The following is a 5532-nucleotide window of genomic DNA, read 5'->3' on the forward strand; positions in this document are numbered from 1 at the left end:
AAGAAAAAGCTAGAAAGAATACCTTAAAGCAAAAGCTCTTAGGCTTGATTTTTGTTCATTCCCCTTAGTCATATCTATCACAATTCAATAAAATAGTAACAATCTTAAACTTAAAGGATTGGGGCCAAAAAAGGTCCCAATCAAATAAAAAATGACTTAAGGGTGTTTTGTGAAAAACTCCCTTTTGATTCACTATTTTCTAGTGAATCTTAAGTTTTTTCCGTGGGATTTTTGTGTGTGTTGAAAATGTACCATTTAGCCTTTATAGTTGAAAAAATGGGGTTTGGAACGGCTCCCAAACGATGTAAGATTTGTTTCAAACTTTAACCATTATTGCAGAAAACTTGCATTTCTTATGCTTCTAAAACCCTATCTGCATACACAGAAGTATGCTTGCTTTAGCTCGCGTACATAGGCCATGACTCACGTACTCAAGCTGAGGGCCACTTTAGTGATTTAATTTTTTAAAAATGGATTTTGCTCATTTAAAAGGTTATATTTTCCATTTTAACACTCCTTAGTCAATTTAATATCTGATTGGGCTCTAAATTGGCCTTAGACCTTAGAGTTCGAGCATCATTGGGGAATGGGAACCCCAGTCGTAAGAGGTACAAAATGCGGTATCTACAGGAATGCGAGCGAAAAGATAGAGGGATTCGGTATAGAGAGAGAAGAGATTAGAGAAATGGGTAAGAAATTTGTGAGAGATGTGAGAAGAGAAAGGCTTTGGGTTCAATGGTTTCACAGTTTCAGGCTTTAGGTTCAGTGACTTCACTATTTCAGTAGAGAAGGAGAAAAGGGCTGGGTTGAGAGAGAGAGAGAGAGAGAATAGAAAAGAGAGGAGAGAAAAAAGAGAGAAAAAATTGTGTAGCAGTGTTATGATCCTAGTGTCCCAATGTACGAGGAACCTTGCTACAAGTAAGAAAATGAGCTCCAAAGTCCGTGGTAAGCTCTTGAAAGGAACTGATTGATCCTTCCCCTAACCCATCAAACCATCTCATTGCCACAGGCCCTAAGCTAGAAGAGAATACCTTGCACATTAAGGCTTTGTTCTTTGAGTGGACAGCCATTCTTTGATTAAAATGGCTAACATGCTCCATTGGATCCATCCTACCATTGTACATGGTAAATGTTGGTTGAGTAAACCGCCAAGGAAGTTTTCCCCCCTCAATTCTCCGCGTGACCGGTGATTTATAAATTTGGCGCAAGGCCCTACTCATAGCATCATTGCCCAGGCCCCTACGAGACAGGCTTCTGCTTTTCCACCTATAATGGTGATCCTTATCACAAGAGAATGACTCGCTGGGAGGAGTCCTTGATCTGGACCTGTAATTATTATCATCATCATCATCATCATCATTAGAGTGAGACTTTGAGCTTGAAGGAGTCTGTAACACCCCGACCCAATTTTATAATTTAATTATGTGTTTAAGTGGTTAATTATTATTTAAGCCACTTACCTTTTAAAATTAATATAAGAGTATTTAATAAGCCTATTATTTTATAATGCCATTGAATGAGAATTGTAAAGATTATAAATAATTGAAATGACTATTTGTATTATAAATATATACTTAGTATGTGCAAAACTATATTAAGTGGTTAAGTTATGAGATATATATATATATAGAGAGAGAGGTATATGCAAAGTGATATTATTTTTGTAGAGAAGTGTGAGTGTGAATGCAAGAAATTATTTTGGTAGAAAAGTGAGTGTGAATGCAAGAAAGTTAAAAAGATGAGTTATCCTCCCTTTCCTTAGCAATATATGTATGGCACACAAGATATTTTGCCCAAGATATTTTGCTTGACTTCTTGACTACACCAAGAGGTTCATCACTTATTCTTCTTTCCCTATTCCTTTTCTTTGTCTTATTTCTTTGTTCTTTCCTTGTACTTACACGGCAACACTTCATTTTCTTCTTTGACTTTCTCAAAGAAATAAGACTCAAGAAACTCTTCTACTCCCATTTCCCTCGGGTCCATGCAAATCAGAAATTTGCACCTTACTTTACTCTTTTTCTCTCAAGGAAAGTGCTAGGAAGCTCTCTTGAGTCTTCCCTCAAGTCCATGGGTTCACACACCAAAAGAAAACTCATTTCTTCTTCATATTCTCTCAAAGGAACCAGAAAACTCTCTCAAGCTCTCTACCATTCTTTCATGAGTGGTTCTATGTCTATTTTCCCCCACAAGAACCATAAACTTAGTAAGGGTTCTAGCTACTCTCTCTCTCTCTCTCTCTCTCTCTCTCTCTCTCTCTCTCTCTATATATATATATATATATATATATGTTGTTTTAAGAAGCTTTGAAGTTGTGTTGGTGATTTGTTGAAGGTAGGTTAGGGTTTTTACTAATTAATGATTTTATAGGATTAAGGAAGTAAGAAAAAGTTAGGATGAGTATTTTGATTCTGCTGCTGGGATTTTTGGTTGTGTTTATTTTGCTCTAAATGGTTAAATGACTGTATGTTAGTGTTTTATAACATGTCTTATGAGTGTATAAAAATCCCTGTATGAAAATACCATCGTTTGATAATTGTTTGTGGATTTACGATAAAACGTTGCAAAGCTGTGATAGATTCTGTGTTGATGCAAATTATGTATTAAATTTCATATAGTGAATTTGGATGCTAGGGATAATTCATATGAAATCTAAGACACACATGGTTGTTATGGAAGTGGTCTTATAGAATTTGGATGAACATAAAAATAATGGTTTAATTTTTAAGTTGCAAGAGATTCTGTCAAGACAGATTTGAGTATACTGTTTTGCGTGATTTTTAGTAAATCATGGGTTTATGCTTTTGACTCCGAAATTTTTATGGTATATACTGGACATACAGGGGAGTAGTTCTGTAAATTTTCATGACAATTGGATATGCGTGTACAGCCCATTTGTATTTTACAAATGAGGCATACGCTGCTGGAATAAAACAGTGAACAGTAAGGGACATGCCTAACTTTGAGGATTTAATTCCAAAGTTAGGGTGATTGTTTTGAGCTATAATTTAATATGCTCATCCTTTGGTATGTTAGAATCATATATAAATTTTATGAATTGGTTTCTCTATGATTTAGTACATTATGTTGTTTGATGAATGTATTTTGTATTTGTGGTAACCTCTTTGAGGTGGGATTAGAACTTCCTTGATGAATGTGAAGTTTATGATAAGGAATTATGGATAGTAATAAGCTTTGATATTTGGTTTAGGTGTTACCAGTTCCCCAGGTTTAAGCTCCTTCAACTTTAGGCTCTCGGTTTCTTTGCTTTCAGGTAAGGGATAAGTTATATGGGCATTTAGTAAGTCATGAGGTTATTTTAAAGTATATTATGCATTAAAATGTTTTTGATTAGAGATATGACATGTAATCATTATTCTGACAAAGATATGTTAGTGAGCTTTCAAAAAACTTATGTATATGATTCAGTATATTGATGCTATTACTGATTCCACGAACATGATGTTTAAAGAAAAGAATGGAAATGTTATTATTATGAAATGTTATGCAAAATAAGAAGTTTCAGTATGATGTAAAAGTATGAAATGTTTTCGGGTTATGTCCTCTGGTGATCTGAACTCGGCTAGTAGGGGTTAATTACTGGCTTTCCATGGAAAAGTGTTATATGTTTGGCCATTTAAAGTAGAGGAAATGGGGTTGCCCGTAACTCTAGGCCATTTAAAGTAGAGGAAATGGGGTTGCCTGTACGGACGGCGGGGAGGAACAAAACCTGGAGGGGATGTGCCATCAGGCCTCCCAAAGGGGACAATATCATACACACGCGGCACCCAAATGTGATGAGGCCTTCTCTGTACAGACTTATCAGATATGAACTAACCAACAAGTTATTTATGAACAGCTATATGTTATTAATCATGAGAGAATGATTTTGTTTAAATGCATCATGAAAAGTTAAAAGCTCTCATGAAAAGAAGTTTCTAATAAAAAGAAAAGCTGTTCATTAAAGATAAAAGTTTCTGAAGTTTTGTTGTACTATAAAGATACAGCTTCTGATGAAAGTACAAATTTACGTTTAAAAGTTATCAGGTGTCTGTTTTTATGAAACGCTAAGTTTTATGACTATGAAAGATATAGAATTTTATGAGAAGAAGTTTATAAAGAAAAGTTTTCTTATTAGTCAAGACAGTTTAATACAAAGTTGCCGATTATTTGATTCAAGTTAAAATAATTATTTTGTAATGAGAATATATATATTGCGACTTTGTAGGAAATGAAAGAAGTTTAATCTGAAAGGTTTTGGTAATATTGACCTGATAAGAAAAAGGAGAACAATTATTTTTTATGAAGAGCGTATAAGTTATTCTTGTGAATAGTATAAAATACTATGCATGAAAAGATGTTCTCCTATTCGAATATTCATAGAATGAAATGATTTGATTTACATGCATCCTTATTGAATTCTCATATATCTTACCTTTACTGAGCTGTGTAGCTCACCCCTTCCACTCTTTCAGTTAGCAGGTTTTGTTTTGGAGTAGAGGGAGCCTTAGTCGAGTTTGGAACGAGCTGGTTTTAGTTTTATATGTATAGATCCTAAATTAGCAATTTGATGTTTAGCTTTGTAGTATTGTGTATTTTAGGATCTAAAGAAAGTTGTGTACCTTAAAGTATTAAGAGATTTATTATGTGAAAGTGTGGAAATTAAATGATTGGTGGATTATATTATATTTTGAGTACAGTGTAGATGCTCTGACTATCAAGTGAAAAATTATATCTAGAAGTAAAGAAACAAGAATGAAAAGAAAAAGAGAAGTTTTTGTAAAAGTTTTGTAAAAGTTAAGTTGGTTCTTGTTAATATCAGGTTTAAGCTTGATATTAGCATGCCGGTCATGGTCACAAATCTGGGCATCGGGTTTGGGGCGTGACAGAGTCCTTCTCCGTTGCTTACGGCATAACTTTTTCCGTAAATGATCTATCTCCAGGTACATGTTTCTGGTGTTTTCTCCATGGGACATATGACTCCCACTTCTAGAATGACTCCTGCTTGTATGGGTGGTGTGAACACTAACTTCGTAGTCTCTCCTTCACTCAAGATTAAGGAATTGATCTTGGTGTTGGGATCCCACAAATTCTTCACGGTTTGACCCTAAACCTACCATGATTAAACAAACTCAAGAATGTTCAAGCTCCCCACAGACGGCGCCAATTGTAAGGGCATGTTTTGCTCCCAAAGCCCAAATGGTGGGTCAATGGCCCAAAAAGCGCAAAACAATGAATTTGTTAGAGAGTGGGCTTAGAGATGAACTTTCGATGAGTTAAATGGGCAAGGATCTTGGTAGGTTAGTTATTACTGGAAAGAATAAAACAAGCAGTTTTGAGTAAGAAAAGTTCTCCTCGGTCAAGTCTAAGGATGGTCTGTTCTTATCTATCTCACTCAGACTTATACAAATTTATAGTTCTTGAGTACACAGTGATTATTCCTTAGATTTTCTCCCCCCCCCCCCCCCCCCCTAATGGGGTTTTTCCCCTTTATATTCTCCTTCCTTCTTTCATCTCAGCCCTCCATGTGTA

The 5532-nt window shown here is 35.2% G+C and overlaps 1 long non-coding RNA gene across 1 annotated transcript; it reads left to right on the forward strand.

Annotated features, from left to right (window-relative positions):
• Nucleotides 1–1919: 1919 nt before the first annotated feature.
• On the forward strand, nt 1920–4509 carry LOC115973479. The gene is made up of 3 exons (XR_004087724.1): nt 1920–2206; nt 3212–3274; nt 4476–4509. It is a non-coding gene; the product is annotated as an uncharacterized LOC115973479 (long non-coding RNA).
• Nucleotides 4510–5532: the final 1023 nt, after the last annotated feature.

The sequence above is a fragment of the Quercus lobata genome, unplaced genomic scaffold (genome assembly GCF_001633185.2).
Source record: "Quercus lobata isolate SW786 unplaced genomic scaffold, ValleyOak3.0 Primary Assembly Scq3eQI_151, whole genome shotgun sequence".
In the NCBI taxonomy this organism is placed as follows: domain Eukaryota; kingdom Viridiplantae; phylum Streptophyta; class Magnoliopsida; order Fagales; family Fagaceae; genus Quercus; species Quercus lobata.